The sequence below is a fragment of the Budorcas taxicolor genome, chromosome 22 (assembly GCF_023091745.1).
Source record: "Budorcas taxicolor isolate Tak-1 chromosome 22, Takin1.1, whole genome shotgun sequence".
NCBI lineage: Eukaryota > Metazoa > Chordata > Mammalia > Artiodactyla > Bovidae > Budorcas > Budorcas taxicolor.
The window spans coordinates 17,766,877-17,784,558 of NC_068931.1; positions in this window are offsets into that span (position 1 = coordinate 17,766,877).

Below are 17,682 nucleotides of genomic sequence, written 5' to 3' on the forward strand. Positions count from 1 at the left end.
GAAACGGAGTATGTCAAGGCTGTATATTGTCACCTTGTTTATTTAACTTATACACAGAGTACATCATGAGAAACGCTGGACTGGAAAAAACACAAGCTGGAATCAAGACTGCCGGGAGAAATATCAATAACCTCAGATATGCAAGTGACACCACCCTTATGGCAAAAAGTGAAGAGGTACTAAAAAGCCTCTTGATGAAAGTGAAAGAGGAGAGTGAAAAAGATGGCTTAAAGCTCAATATTCAGAAAACGAAGATCATGGCATCCGGTCCCATCACTTCATGGGAAATGGATGGGGAAACAGTGGAAACAGTGTCAGACTTTATTTTGGGGGGCTCCAAAATCACTGCAGATGGTGATTGCAGCCATGAAATTAAAAGATGCTTGCTCCTTGGAAGAAAAGTTATGAGCAACCTAGATAGTATGTTCAAAAGCAGAGACATTACTCTGCTGACTAAGGTTCGTCTAGTCAAGGCTATGGTTTTTTCTGTGGTCATGTATGGATGTGAGAGTTGGACTGTGAAGAAGGCTGAGCACCGAAGAATTGATACTTTTGAACTGTGGTGTTGGAGAAGACTCCTGGGAGTCCCTTGGACTGCAAGGAGATCCAACCAGTCCATTCTGAAGGAGGTCAGCCCTGGGATTTCTTTGGAAGGAATGACGCTAAAGCTGAAACTCCAGTACTTTGGCCACCTCATGCTAAGAGTTGACTCATTGAAAAGACTCTGATGCTGGGAGGGATTGGGGGCATGAGGAGAAGGGGACGAGAGAGGATGAGATGGCTGGATGGCATCACTGACTCGATGGACGTGAGTCTGAGTGAACTCTGGGAGTTGGTGATGAACAGGGAGGCCTGGGGTGCTGCGATTCATGGAGTCGCAAAGTCGGACACGACTGAGCGACTGAACTTAACTGAACTCTCCTTTTACCTTCAATCTTTCCCAGCATCAGGGTTTTATCTAATGATTCAGGTCTTGGCAACAGATCGTCAAAATTTTGGGGCTTCAACTTCAGCATCAGTCTTTTCAATGAATATTCTGTGCTAATTTCCTTTAGAATTGGCTGGTTTGATCTCCTCACTGTCCAAGAAACTCTCAAGAGTCTTCTCTAGCACCACAATTTGAAAGCATAAATTCTTCAATGCTTGGGCTACTTGATGGCCCAAATCTCACATCCTTACATGACTACTGGAGAAACCATAGCTTTAACTATGTGGACCTTTGTCAACAAACTGATGACTCTGTTTTTTAATATGCTATCTAGGTTTGCCCTAGTTTTACTTCCAAGGCACAAGAGTCTTTATTTCATGGCTGCAGTCATCATCTGCAGTGATTTGGGAGCTCTAGAAATAAATCTGTCATTGTTTCCAATTTTTTCCCATCTATTTGCCATGAAGTGATGGGACTGAATGCCATGATCTTAGTTTTTTGAATGTTGACTTTTAAGCCAGCTTTGCCACTCTCCCCTTTCACCTCTTTGCTTTCTGCAATAGAGTTGTATCATGTTCTTATGACATTGTCGATATTTTTCCCATCAATCTTGATTCCAGCTTGAGTTTTCCCGCCCAACATTTTGCATGATGTACTCTTCATGTAAATAACATAGCCAGGGTGAAATTTATATATACAGCCTTGAAGTTTACACTTTCCTCAATTTAGAATAACTCTGTTGTTTCATGTCTGATTCTAACAGTTGCTTCTTGTCCGGCATACAGGTTTCTAAGAAGACAGGTAAGGTGGTCTGATTTTCCCATCTCTTTAAGAACTTTCCACAGTCTGTTGTGATCCACACAGTCAAAGTCTTTAGTGTAGTAATGAAGCAGAAGTCAATGTTTTTCTGGAATTCCCTCGTTTTCTCCATTATCTAGTAGATGTTGACAATTTGATATCTGGTTCATCTGCCAATCTAGCTTGTACACCAGGAATTAACGAATCACATACTGTCGAAGCATAGCTTGAAGTATTTTGAGCATTACCTTGCTAGTATGTGAAATGAGACTAATTGTGTGGTCTTTTGAACATTCCTTGGCATTGTCTTTCTTTGGTATTGAAATGGAAACTGAACTTTTCCAGTCCTGTGGCCACCACTGAGCTTTCCACCTTTGCTGATATATTGAGTGCAGCACTACAGAATGATCTTTAAGGATTTGAAATAGTTCAGCTGGAATTCCATCACCCTCATTAGCTTTGTTTGTAGTGATGCTTCCTAAGGCCCACTTGACTTCACACTTTAGGATGCCTGGCTCTTGGTGAGTGATCATACCATAATGGATATCCAGTCATTAATAAATGTTTTGTACAGTTCTTTTGGTATTCTTGACGCCTCTTCTTGATCTCTTTTGCTTCTATTAGGCCCAGGCAGTTTCTGCACTTTATTATGCTCATCTTTGCATGAAATATTCCCTTAGTATGTGCAATTTTCTTGAAGAGATCTCTAGTCTTTTCCATTCTATTGGTTTCCTCTATTTCTTTGCATTGTTCTCTTCAGAAAGCTTTCTTATCTCTTCTTGATAGTCTCTGGAACTCTGCATTCAGTTGGGCATATCTTTCCCTTTTACTTCTGTTCTTTTCTCTGGTATTTGTGAGGACTCCTTGGACAATCATTTTGCCTTCTTGTATTTCTTTTTATTGGGGATGGTTTTGGTCACCATCTCCTATACAAACTTCTGTCCATAGTTCTTCAGATACTTTGTCTACCATTTCTAATCCCTTGAATCTATTCATCACCTCCATGGTATAATCATAATGTATTTGATTTAGGTCATACCTGGATGGTCTTGTGGTTTTCCCTGCGTTCTTCAATTTAAACCCAAATTTTGCAAATAAGAATACCATGATCTGAGCCATAGTCAACTCCAGGTCTTATATTTGCTGACTGTATAGAGCTTCTCCATCTTCAGCTGGAAAGAATACAATCAATCTGATTTCCATATTGACCATGTGGTGATGTTCACGTGTAGAACTGTCTCCTGTGTTGTTGAAAGAGGGTGTTTGCTATGACCAGTGCATTCTCTTGGCAGAAATGTTTGCCTTTGCCCTGCTTCATTCCAAGGCCTAACTTCCCTGTTCCTCCATGTGTCTAGTGACTTTCTACTTTTGCGTTTCAGTGATGAAAAGAACATTTTGTTTTGTGTGTGTGTGTTAGTTCTAGAAGGTCTTATAGGTCTTCACAGGTCTTATAGGTCTTGACAAAATCAATATGCATGTATTTTCATTTAATCCTTGCAAGGGAGTAATTAGTGTTTTACTATTACAGAGAAGGTAATTAGGGCTTAGTGAGCCCAGGTAACTTGCCTAAGGCCCACTAACCTGCATGCTAAGTGACAGAGCAAATATTGAAACCAAATGTCTAAGATACTTATTGCAAGTTATGCCAAAACTCTTCCATTTACCTCCAGAATGTCTCTTCAAATTGTCAGTCTTTCTTTTAGTCCTGCATGGCTGATTTGTATGTAATGTACCATACTCCCATGCCCTCTGGCCTCTGTTAGGTTTAACTGATAGAAGCCTCGGGAGAAGATGGGGAAGGAAAGATAAAGGAGAGGGAAAGGGGTATTTCTTACCTGGCTCTTTTGCTGTCAGATCCCTTTGGGGCATCTGCGTCCTTAAATAGAAGACCACCACTTTTCTCAAGGTGGTCTGTTTAATAGAATACTGTCCTTTTGGGTCTTGGTCACTTTATCTTCTCCTTGTTCTTTAGGCTTAGAGGTGGTAACGGGTCTCCAGGTGCTGACCCCAGTTCCTGCACTACTTGTGCTTCCGCTATACCAGTCTGCTCCTTTGTGTTAGATCCTCCTGGAATTACCATAAATTGAGTATGCCATCTGTTTCCTATGACACTTTGGCTGATACAGGTGAATCTGGAATGACTTTCTCATGTAGAAAGCTGCATAAAAATACAATGCAAGGTAAATACTTTCTCTAAAATTCATAGCACCACAATTGTGTTGCTAAATCTGTTTTTAAAAGTGAATTGAAGTTTAAAATTGTTTGTGACTTAAGAACTCATACCTAAGAATGAGTGCTCTCCTAGCACTGTGTTCCCCAGACAAGAAGCATGCTATGACTTTTAATCATGAAAAATGCATTCACTGCAGAAATTCAACACTTCCTCCATGAAGTTTATGTAGAGAATGTTTTCAGTCAACAAAATGCTTCAGAGCAGTGAGTAAAATTTTAGAGGAAAAGCAGATTTGGGGGGATGCTGGGAGAAATACCAATTAAGGATCATGTTTTTCATTGTCTGTCTTAAACTACAAGAAACACATGTATCCTTCAATGAGAAATCATTGAAGATATGGTTAAGTGCTTGTAATAATTGCTTATTTTGTGATGAAATAAATTTCTTAAAAAACTAATTGAAAAAAAAATTTTAACAACCTTCTTAGCACAAACTATATACCTTTCTTAGTAAAAAAGTAAATGAATAAAAATAAATAGTTTTTGGATTTATTTGTTGCTGTTTTTTGTTTGTTTGTTTGTTTGCTTAGCTCTTCTTTCTGTTTATTATAACAGAATTTAAATAAAAGGAAAATAGTGTTAAGAGAAAATTACGAGAGTTTATTCTACATACTGTTATGAGTTTCAGAGAAATCCAAATTAAACTTAAAAATAGGTGGTTTTAAACTACAGAGATGGCTATTCTAATTCACACATCAAAAAGTAAATGTTTGAACTTTACCTTTGAGAATTTAAATAAATTTCCATAGACAACTCCTTTAAGTTTAGTAAGAAAAAATTTATTTTCTTAGATTCATGTCAAGAAAAGAAACCAAGTTCTTATTCTTCTTAGAAATGAAATCCAAGAATAAACCACACTATATTTTATTTTAAAATGCTAAAAATTATTTATATTTAAATTATTTAAAAACTATAACCCAAGGGAAAAAAATAATGATACAATTTGAATTACCTTTAAGAATACATTTGACAATGGCAACAGTATTGCCCTGTGGATTATCCATTCCAACCTGTTTAGTCACACCTAGAGCCAGATTCTCCCTGTTTCCTGCCTTTGTAGCTGTCCCTTCTATTGCCGAAGTAGTCTTTTGAGTCCCCCCTGACAGCTGAATTCACTGGTTCTCAAATTTTAGTGTCTGAATGAAACTTCTGTAGGATTTTTGGTAAAACAAGTTTCCTGAATTCTCCTCCTCTAATTCAGTACAGGCCTAGGAATCTGTAGTTGAGCAAGCACCTCAAGCTTCCTGATGCCTGTGGCTGAAGAACCAGATTCAGGAGTAACTGTGAATTTGATATTCTCTGGGATTTTGCATTCATCTTGGTCATAGGAGCCAGTAGATTAAGGAGATCAAGGTATTCCATCTAGCACAAGTCTTGACTCAGCAACAAGATTCACTCTCTACAAATGTAGCTTTTTGGGGGTGTCCTCCTTCCAAAAAACCAGAATTCTACTTGGTTCTCAACCTGAGGGATAACCTTGGCTCTCAGATGTGCTAACTGGGTAGTATGTGTTTTGCTGTGTCTTGTCCAAGTTACCTCTGGTGTCAGCACTCCATCTCACTCTTAACCAGTCTCTAAGACTTGATGTACTCAGTGAGAACTTGGTAACTGCTCCAAGTGTTTGCTCATGCATGTCTACAGATCACCTCTTTTCAACTTCTCCTAACTCTGAGTTACCATTATTTCCTGTTGGGTCCTTTGTCTTGAAAGAAGAATGGCAGAGTAGTTAATTTTACATGCACCAGAATCAGACTGTCTGAACTGGAAACTTGATTCTGTCCTTTACTAGCTGGTTGACCCTGAGTATGTTACAGACGTCTCTAACTCAGTTTCTTTTGTGTAAAGCAAAATTAGTGATTATTCATAATATTGTTCAGAGAATTAATGTGATAATATGCACAAAGCACAAAACACAGTTTCTACCACATATTAAGTATAAATAAGTATTAGCTAATAGTATTATCAAAGTGATTACCTTATTAGATTACACAGTTTAGTATGATCTCATGGTAGAATGGACTCTCTCAGTTGCCTGCCGTTTTTGGTGTCATCCTAGAAGGAGGACACAGCTACTCCTGGTCTATATCCCTCACCCCCTCAGACAATCAGCCAGCTGTCTGAGGGTAACAGCTACTTGAGGTTATTCGCAATGTCTTCTTACTTCTCTATCCTTTGTACTTCTCTGGAAAAAGAGGCTTCCGATCTTTTATTGTTAACACACAAAGACATGGATAAGGCTCCTAAAATTTTAACTTTTCTTTTGTGGGTTTCTTCCTTTGTTGGTTTGCCAGAACGATTATGTACCAAAGATTATCTGGCTAGAGTTAGCAATTCCTTTGACCTAAAATGAAGAATGAAGTAACTTGAAATGAAAACTATAAAGGGGAAAAAACCTTATCAAGAAGAGGAACGGCATAGATTGTGTCAGATTTCTAGCCACTCACATAAGGAGTATTTGCATGCACAATAGGGTGTGCATGAACTCTCAAAATTGCTAGCACTACCAAACCAGTCTACTCCAGACTCCACTTGGGGCATCAGGCTAGGCTCTTGCCACATGGTCTTCTTTGGAAGGTGGGCTTTACCAGTTCACACATTTCACCACTGCATGGATTCTTCCATAAACTGAATTTCAAAGGTAAAGAGAACACTGGGTGCTAGTTTAATGCTGCCTCTTAACCTAACACAGCGAGTGATGCGGAGAAGCATAATGCAGCCTCTATCCTGTACTTTGGTGATGCTGAAAGGCCCTGATTTGCTCCCTCTCACCGAGGAGGCTGCTGTGTTGTGGTGATATCAGTCCATCCGATTCAGCAGCAGCCTGCAAGGTCCCATGTGACACGGAATAATGTCCCAGAAATCCACACTGCCAGAAAGGCCCAGGGATAAGCAGAGCATTTGTGGCTCTGGGGCCCGACCTGAGGTCTACCTGGGACGTCTCCATGTAAATGAGTGCTGGGGACACGATTTGGACAGCTTAATCCTGCATTGTCAGGAAGGCTGGAGCCAACGTAAGCTCCAGACACGCTTTCATTCAAAACTGGAATACAATTGGACTATCTCAACTTATATTTCCCATTATCACCCAGAAACCTGCAACAGTTTACTAAGAAGAAAGAAAAACGGGAGAAGGGAAGAAAAAAAAGACCAGTCTCTATCCCCACTGAAATCCTGTTCAGAGGATTTGGTGCAATGGCATTCCAGCTTCAAATAAGACTGATTAAAATAAAATTACTCAGTCTCCTGACCCATAGCAAATTTCATGAGCAGCAATTTGTCTAGTAGTTGAGCTGTGAGTACAATCTGATTGGCTATAATTTAGGTTTATAGTTCCTTTTTCTTTTTTTCCCCTTTAAACACAGTAGAACCCAGTGATCCTGAAGTAAAGAACTTTAGAAAGGAAAAAGGAGGATTTAGTAAAAGCTTAGAAAAAAATGGAAAGAAAAAAAATATGTTAATGGTTTGCTTTTCTAAAACCTTGAATTCTCAGTGTCTCTAGAGCTTTGCAGAGGGAGAATGTCCTTGCTTTGTGCTTGAGCTTTCCATTCTAAACTTCCTAGTTGTGTTTGCCCTGCTAGATTGCCTTTGTCTTTTTTCTTTCTTTCTTTCTTTCTTTTTTTCTGTAGTCGTTGTATCCTTTTTTCTCTATTTACATCTCTGATTTCTAGGTCTGTGAACCATGGTAGATTTTCCAGCTCTAAAAATGCTGAAGACCCACAGTGCCAAGAATTTCCAACCTCTCATCCAGGGAAGGTGGCTTTTTCTTTCCAGGCTCAGCCAGTTTGCCACAGTTATCAGTGCTCTTGGAGACAAGCTTGCTTCCTTTCCAAATGAGCAAATGGCCTGTAAGTCACATTAGCAGTCCTGGTTGGAGGGCACTGTGGAAAATGCCTTTGACCTTCCATCATTCCAGGGATTGGGACAAATCTTTTCAATATCCAGAAAGGGAAATGCATTCAGGGGACAGAAACAGTAGGTAACAGTTGCCTGTTTGCTCTTTACAAAGCAGAACCACAGAAATTTATATATATATATGGTAAGCCTGGCCTTAGGACTGCAGTCCTTCTATTAAGACGTCTCAGGTGAGTTAGAGTGAAATATGGTGATCAGTTCAGTTCAGTTCAGTTCAGTTCATTTGCTCAGTGGTGCCTGACTGTTTGTGACCCCATGGACTGCAGCACGCCAGGCTTCCCTGTCCATCACCAACTTCTGGAGTTTACTCAAACTCAAGTCCATCGAGTCGGTGATGCCATCCAACCATCCAATCCTCTGTCATCCTCTTCTCATCCTACCTTCAATCTTTCCCAGGATTAGGGTCTTTTCAAATGAGTCAGCTCTTTGCATCAGGTGGCCAAAATATTGGAGTTTCAGCTTCAGCATTAGTCCTTCCAATGAATATTCAGGACTGATTTCCTTTAGAATGGACTGGTTGGGTCTCCCTGCAGTCCAGGGGATTCTCAAGAGTCTTCTCCAACACCACAGTTCAAAAGCATGGTGATATGAGAGGTCAAATGAAGAGACAATTGGAAACACAGGCTGGTGTCCAGCCTTTTCAGTGATACATCTCTATGACTGAAGAGTAATTATATACTTTGGATACAGAATTTCCTTAATTTTCTCCAAGATAGAGAAACAAGCCAGCCCTTCCTTTCTCTAACCAGAGCTCACTTCCTGTCAGTCAGGGACTAAAGAGGTTACTTGGGGGCAGCAGTAAAAGAGCAGATGGACCCGGGCACAATTCCCCTGGCTGTGCCAGTGTCTTCTGGACGCCGCGGCCTGGTGAGTTCTTCGAAGGAGGGGATGAGCAACACCATCTTTATTCCCTTGGAGGCATCTGTGATATTTCTTTAGCTGGATAAAGAATTTTAAAGTTTTACTTCCCTAGAGGTACATGGAACACAGTAGATGTTCAATCAAAGGCTGTAGAAAGGTGAATAAGTCCATGGAGTTTCTCTGCTTTAGACGGAGTTCTGAGTGGGGAGGGACCCCAGCAGCCTGCTGTGGGCCTCTGCTGTCAGGGAGACAAAACAGGAATGCAGACAGCATCACCTGCCTCTGAGACTCCTTATTACCATCCACTGTTAGGCAAAAAGAAATTTAGAAGACTTCTGCCAGAATAATGGATTCAGGAATTCCTTCCCTTTCCCATTTTGCTCTCTAGATGAAAAGAAGCTACTTCTGTGGAAAGTAAAACAGCTTGGGTTCAGACAAAATTTGGCCTGAATATGAGCGCTACAGGTTGCATGTTAACTGGGACAAATTGCTTTGCATCTCTGAGGCCAAGTTTCCTTTTCTAGAAAATGCAAATAAGACAATCTACCTTGCAGGAATGTTAGGAGGATTAAATAAAATGAGGTCTCTAAAACTCTTGGTACCTAGTAGTATCTTAGTAAGTGAGCTTGGTTATGATAAGAAAACATATGAAGAACACTTGACACTCTTCTGCATAAATCCCTCTCTCTAATTTACTTCTTCTCATATATTGCTTAAGGCCACTCTAAAAAGGGGGAGATTTTTTTTGACTGCCCATGCTTATTTTAAAATATGCAATCATTAGAGAGTTTAAAATGGGAATCTACTGTTCTTTTTATTTTATAGAGTCTCATTAATTTGATATTCAGTAGAACATGGAAAATTGATTCCAATTGTAAGTCATTTAATTTTTTTATTATGAAAAGATTCAAACTTATGCATAAGGAGGTTAATGAAATCCATGTACCCATCAGCCATCTTCAGGTAGGATGGAAACCTAAACTCTGACATTCTCATAGGACTTCAGATTTCCATATTTCCACCTCCAGATGACAAAGATGACCTGGATTTATATTCTTATTTTATACTTGAGAAAACTGAGATTCCTAGGATTGTTATTTGTCCAAAGTCACATTTAATCTGGAAGTGGAGTCCAGCCCAGGGCCCAAATCTGATGCCCACTTCACAGCATTTCTCTTTCCTGACACTTGCCATGGATAAAGATGGGAGAAGAAGCTTGAAAGGTAATTCAAGTGTTAGCTTGGCTACTCTCTCTTTATCTGCGTCTTTCATCCTCTTAAAAGAGCAATTAAAATTGTTACTGACTTCTGACAAGTAGAAGTTTTCTAAAAAAATTTACTTTGTGTAACCCAGAGTGTATTTCAGATTTCAGCGTGTCAGTTTTCATGTTCAGTTCAGTTCAGTTCAGTCACTCAGTAGTGTCCGACTCTTTGCTACCCCATGAATCGCAGCACGCCAGGCCTCCCTGTCCATCACCAACTCCCAGAGTTCACTCAGACTCACGTCCATCAAGTCCGTGATGCCATCCAGCCATCTCATCCTCGGCCATCCCCTTCTCCTCCTGCCCCCAATCCCTCCCAGCGTCAGAGTCTTTTCCAATGAGTCAACTCTTTGCATGAGGTGGCCAAAGTACTGGAGTTTCAGCTTTAGCATCATTCCTTCCAAAGAAATCCCAGGGCTGATCTTCTTCAGAATGGACTGGTTGGATCTCCTTGTAGTCCAAGGGACTCTCAAGAGTCTTCTCCAACACCCTATATGCAAAAACACACTCAGTTGGTTATACTAGTTCCACTTAATTTGATGATAGTCAGGAAATTTTTCCCATTAGTAATACTCCTTAGTCAACATAAAAGGTGATGTCAGATTAAAGAGTTTCTCATTCTAAATTGCTGACCGTCCCAAGGAAGTACATCACTTTGGGCAGGAATGGTCATTGTCCAATTCTGAAAACCCAGGAGAGTTTTGGGTTTTTGGAAGACTGGACACCAGAGGGTGGTAAAGAGCTGCACAATTTACTTCTGGGTCTTTAAGAAGTTTCCATGGTGATGGGGTCAGCTGGCCTTGAGAGGAGAGTTGAGCATATTTGGTGCTGGAGGATGTGTTCCCAGCTTAGAGCTCTGTCGGAGGCATCTGCCTACCTGGAGCCACAGGCTATGTTAATGGACCGCAGTGTGCCATCGCCTGGTTGCTGCTGACTTGACAGTTGGTTTGGTCAATCCCATTGATTGCGAGGAAGTCAACTGTTAAAAATAGAATCAATGGTGCTACCACTAGCTCACTAGCCATTTACAGGCACTCATAAATACTGAAAATGACTGCCCAGAGGCTGAGCTTCCAGGCTTCTTTTAGCTTTACTTTGAATTTGCTGATTCTTGCTACATCAGCAGAAGAGAGAATTTGAAAGAGCTGAAAACAGTCCAAGATGCATGAGTCTCTCAAGAAAGAAATTATTAACAAAATGTCGACTCCCATGCATAAAGCTTCTTTTGAAAATCTTTCCTAAATTCATTAAATATCAGGTTTGGTGCTTTGGTCCTGCTCTTCATTCCTGGTACCCACACTTCTACTTCTCAAGAATAAATTACTCCTTTAGCTATGAAATCAAGTCCATCTCCTCACCTGAATGTACCTTCTTAGGGTTTGACACAATGCTCAGCACAATGTAGAATATAACAGATTTTGACCTTCAGGATCTTATAATGACTTAAATGTAAGAGACATGTAATGAGCAATGTGGACTATTTTATAAGCTCTAGGTTTGTTTGGTATATTGAGTTAACATACTGTTGGGAATTCAGTTTAATTTACATTAAGAATATGGAAAATATATGCGTATGTGTGTATATATATATATTTATACATTATACATGTGCTCAATCATTCAGTCATGTCTGACTTTTTGCTGCCCTATGGACTGCAGCCTGCCAGGCTAATGTGTCCAAAGAATTTTCCAAGAAAGAATATTGGAATGGGTTGCCATTTCCTCCTCCAAGGGATCTTCCTGACTCAGGGATCAAACACATTTCTCTTGCATTTCCTGCATTGGCAGGTGGATTCTTTACCACTAGCACCACCTGGGAAGCATATATATACAAACATATATGTATATTTATTTGTTCTTTATATACTCATATATATATGATTTACATATACTCAAGTAAACAATACATGACTGAGCATTAATTTGTGCAGGTTGAATACTAAATAACATATAGCTTTGAAAGCTTAGTCTTATAGTTTTGTTTTTCTTCTAATCATATACTCCTTCCCATAGTAATTTAATTCTGTATTCATGATGATTTATGATGATACACACTTCAATAATTTTATTCATACATCACACTCTTTACCACTCATTCATTTTTTCAATAATTTATTCAGTTTTGAATTTAACAAATATTTTGGAGATTCACCATATACATATCTTAAGGCAGAGTAAGAATCTGCCTTAGGATACAGCAATAAATGAGATGCAATTTCTGGCCTCATTGGAGCTGACACAAGAAAACTGTTAGGTAAATCTTAAAATAGAGATATACATGTAGCATTACAGGAGAGATGGAACACTATCAACCCCTGATGCCCAAGATTAGACTAAACTTCCTCTGGGGAAAGGTGGTATATGGACTGAATCTTGAGGAATGAATTACAGTTAGCCAGGTAGTAAGGGGAGGATGAAGACACTCAATGGAAGGTCAATGTGTGAAGTGTCTCAAGGTGACAGGTGCTTGATACATGCTGAGACTGACAAATCTTTTAGATGAAGAGATGAAGCATCAAGGGACCAGCAAAGAGAGACAAGCAGAAAAGATCAATTACAAAGAAATTTGTGTGTCATCCTAAGGGGTTTGGATTTTATGCTGTTCGAAATGGAGAATTATTGAAGCGTTTTAGACAGGAGATTAGTAACGTCAGAGCCACATTTTAGAACGATCACATCGGGTACTGATTAGAAGAAGACAAAGCAAGAAACAAGAACACTAGATAGGCAACTGTTTCAATCATTCAAGAAAAGTTCATAGAAAACTGAACTCAAGTAATAGTTATCATGAAGATGGGCAAAGGTGTTGAGAGACGTAGATATTTTTGTTGTTACTGATGAGCTCTGGGGCGTAATTGAGAGGCAGGCAGGTGGTGTTGAAGCCCTGGATTCCAGATCACACCAAAATCTGTGTGAATGGTGGTGCCATCTTCATAGAAATATGAAGCCAAAGACCTTCTGAAAGACTCAGTTCTGGGATTAAATATTCCGTGCTTAATACTACTATATCTTTGAACTCATATCATAATCAAATTGTACCATGAACACTTATCACACACTGTTGTATTCTATAATTGTTTCAGATAAGGTATATTGTATTTTATAACTGTTAAAAGTAAGTGGGTCACATTTCCATGTCTATCAGATAACAAAAACAAATATTCTACCCGTGCTCGCCTGCTCAGTTATTTTTATAATGGGAGCACATAATCATGTTCATATTCATATGTCATGATCCTCTGATTTCAGTTTAGGGTTGAGGTTCATAATGTGAAATTGTGGGTTACAAAGAAACATTTTAACCACGGGATCAGCTCCAATAATTTGGTCACCTGATGAGAAGGGCCGACTCATTGAAAAAGATCCTGATGGTGGGAAAAATTGAAGGCAAAGGAGAAGGGGGCAGTAGATGATGAGATGGTTAGATAGCATCACCAACTCCGTGGACATGAATTTGAGCAAACTCTGGGAGATATTAAAGGACAGGGAAGCCTGGTGTGCTGCAGTCTATGGGGTTGCAAAGACTTGGATATGACTTAGTGACTGAACAAAACCACCATGGGATCAGAATCTGCAAGCAGCTTTCAAGTTCTTTTCTGATAGACCTCCAACTAGCTTCATATATACATATGTGTGTGTGACATTCTGACTTCTTATGTGTTCTTTGGATTTAAAGGAATGAGAAAAATTAACTTATAATCAATTAGTGATTGGAAGCCTTAATTTTAGTATATACTAATGGCAACCCACTCCAGTATTCTTGCCTGGAGAATCCCAGGGATGGGGGAGCCTTGTGGGCTGCCATCTATGGGGTCGCACAGAGTCAGACACAACTGAAGCGACTTAGCAGCAGCAGCAGCGTACCATTAAACCAAGATAATTCCGTGGTTTGGGGAATACATTTTTTTTTAATGCTTTTTAATCATTTTCTCACAAATGCATTTGAACAGTCTTACCAAACCTCTGTATTGCATCCCACCTGCACAGACAGCAGGGCCCCTTCTTTAATGTTCTCTTGCTTGTTCTGAGGGTGGTTTAACAAGATGTCCAAAACGGAATCAGAATCGGGTCCCCCACGGGCAGAACTCATAAATGATTATTTCAACTTAGTCAGAGAGTAAGATGGAAAAGGAAACGGCAACCCACTCCAGTACTCTTGCCTGGAAAATCCCATGGATGGAGGAGCCAGGTAGGCTACATACAGTCCATGGGGTTGCTACTAGTCCGACACGACTGAGTGACTTCACTTTCACTTTTCATTTTCATGCATTGGAGAAGGAAATGGCAACCCACTCCAGTGTTCTTGCCTGGAGGATCCCAGGGACAGAGGACCTGGTGGGCTGCCGTCTGTGGGGTCACACAGAGTCGGATATGACTGACGCAACTTAGCAGCAGCAGCAGTAGGGAGTAAGAGGTTACTCAAATAAATCATTCAGGTGCCCCAAATAACATAGATTTCCCGTCATAATAAAGAGTTTTAATTTATTATTTTTTAGGCTGTTCGTAACAAAGAAAATATTAAAGAATAATAATAAATAAATGTAAGAATTTTAGAAATGGAAGACAACATAACTTTAATACACTTGTCATAAAACAGAATTTTGAAAGACCCTGTAAAAGCAACATTGGAAAAGTAAGTCACTAGAAGAATATCCAAAGAAAATGAAAAGTAACAAAATTGCCCCCAAAAGTCACTTAAAAATGAAAAAAAAAAAAAAAATTCCTGAACCATGGAGGAAATGTATAAATTTAATAGAGAGTAATTAAAAAAAATAGGCCTACTTACCTTGTTTTATCAGTGATTCATTTCAAATCTTTACCAAACATTCATTTTGCATGAGACTTTTACTGTTTACAAATATACAGGAAAGCCATGGTTTAAACATGATAAGATTGATCATGAGCAAATAAACACATCACCAATACTGAAGATACTCCTATAGATTGAGGCAAAGAGAATAAGTCTATTGCAAAAGGAGAAAAACAAACGGGCAGAATACAAATAAAAGATTAAATTAATATTTCTGCTATTTGAGGAAGGTCTATACTATAATTTCATATTCATATTCACTGATTCAATAAATAATAAAAAGACCCACCTGGCTCGTCTGTCCATGGAATTCTCCAGGCAAGAATACCAGAGTGGGTAGCCACTATTCCCTTCCCCAGGAGATCTTCCTGACCCAGGGATTGAACCTGGTTTCCTGCACTGCAGGCAGATTCTGAGCCACCAGGGAAGCCCAACATATTCAGTTCAGTTCAGTTCAGTTCAGTTTCTCAGTCGTGTCCGACTCTTTGGAACCCCAAGAATTGTAGCACACAAGGCCTCCCTCTCCATCACCAACTCCCGGAGTTCACTCAGACTCACGTCCATCAAGTCAGTGATACCATCCAGCCATCTCATCCTCGGTCGTCCCCTTCTCCTCCTGCCCCCAATCCCTCCCAGCACCAGAGTCTTTTCCAATGAGTCAACTCTTCGCATGAGGTGCCCAAAGTACTGGAGCTTCAGCTTTAGCATCAGTCCTTCCAAAGAAATCCCAGGGCTCATCTCCTTCAGAATGGACTGGTTGGATCTCCTTGTAGTCCAAAGGACTCTCAAGAGTCTTCTCCAACACCACAGTTCAAAAGCATCAATTCTTCGGCCATCAGCCTTCTTCACAGTTCAACTCTCACATCCATACATGACCACAGGAAAAACCAAAGCCTTGACTAGACGGATCTTAGTCGGCAAAGTAATGTCTCTGCTTTTGAATATACTATCTAGGTTGGTCATAACTTTTCTTCCAAGGAGTAAGCGTCTTTTAATTTCATGGCTGCAGTCACCAACTGCAGTGATTTTGGAGCCCAAAAAAATAAAGTCTGACACTGTTTCCACTGTTTCCCCATCTATTTCCCATGAAGTGATGGGACCGGATGCCATGATCTTTGTTTTCCGAATGTTGAGCTTTAAGCCAACTTTTTCACTTTCACTTTCACTTTCATCAACAGGCTTTTTAGTTCCTCTTCACTTTCTGCCATAAGGGTGGTGTCATCTGTATATCTGAGGTTATTGATATTTCTCCCGGCAATCTTGATTCCAGCTTGTGTTTCTTCCAGTCCAAAGTTTCTCATGATGTACTCTGCATATAAGTTAAAGAAGCAGGGTGACAATATACAGCTTTGATGTACTCCTTTTCCTATTTGAAACCAGTCTGTTGTTCCATGTCCAATTCTAACTGTTGCTTCCTGACCTGCATACAGATTTCTCAAGAGGCAGGTCACGTGGTCTGGTATTCCCATCTCTTTCAGAATTTTCCACAGTTGATTGTGATCCACACAGTCAAAGGCTTTGGCATAGTCAATAAAGCAGAAATAGATGTTTTTCTGGAACTCTCTTGTTTTTACCATCCCCATGGAAAAGAAATGCAAAAAAGCAAAATGGCTGTCTGGGGAGGCCCAACATATTACAGGTTATTTATCCATTGATTTGTTGAGAAACATTAATGTTGTTTCTAAGCTTCCCTGGTGGCTCAGACGGTAAAGCGTCTGTCTATAATGCGGGAGACCTGGGTTCAAGCTCTAGGTTGGGAAGATCCCCTGGAGAAGGAAATGGCAATCCACTCCAGGACTCTTGCCTGGAGAATCCCATGGACAGAGGAGCCTGGTGGGCTACAGTCCATGGGGTCACAAAGAGTCGGGCAGGACTTAACGACTTCACTCACTCACTCACTGAATGTTGTTTCTAGTTTGGGGATATTACAAATAAAAATGCTGTGAACATCCATATACCCATGTTTATGGACATAGGCATTCATTTTTGTTTGAAAAATAGTTAGGAATAAAAAGGCTGGATCCTATGATAGGTGCATATTTAACTTTTTAAGAGACTGCTAACTTTGTCTCCAAAGGGATTGAATCACTCCTCTCAGAAGTGTCCAAGAGTTCCAGTTCCTCTACATTTTTGCCAAGGCTCTGCATGCTCAGACTGCTTAATTTTGCTATTTTAATAGGTACCTAGTTGTATATCACCAGGATTTCAAATTGCGTGAAATTCTGTGTTCAGATGTATCCTAGGTATTCTGTGATTTCCTTTTCAAATAATAATTATTAATGGAGTTCAAAATTCCTATTGTTGGGATGTTTTGCTTTCATTAGTTTTATAATCATTATACAATATCGTAAAATTATAATTTATATTTCAGTTGGGTGTTCTTTGGAAGGAATGAGCTAAAACTGAAACTCCAGTACTTTGGACACGTCATGCGAAGAGTTGACTCATTGGAAAAGACTCTGATGCCAGGAGGGATTGGGGGCGGGAGGAGAAGGGGACGACAGAGGATGAGATGGCTGGATGGCATCACTGACTCGATGGACGTGAGTCTGAGTGAACTCCGGGGGTTGGTGATGGACAGGGAGGCCTACTGTGCTGCAATTCATGGGATCGCAAAGAGTCAGACATGACTGAGCAATTGAATTAAACTGAACTAACTCTTGAACCACATGGGTTTGAACAGTACATATCCATTTATATGTAGGATTCTTTTTGTTTTCAATAAATACATATTATAGTTTCAGTTGATCTGTGGTTGGTTGTAACTAAGGATGCAGAACCCATGTACTAAAAGTAGACTGTAAAGTTATATACAAATTTCCTACTGTGGTGTAAGACTTGACCTTAATCCCTGCATTTTTCAATGATCATATATATTCC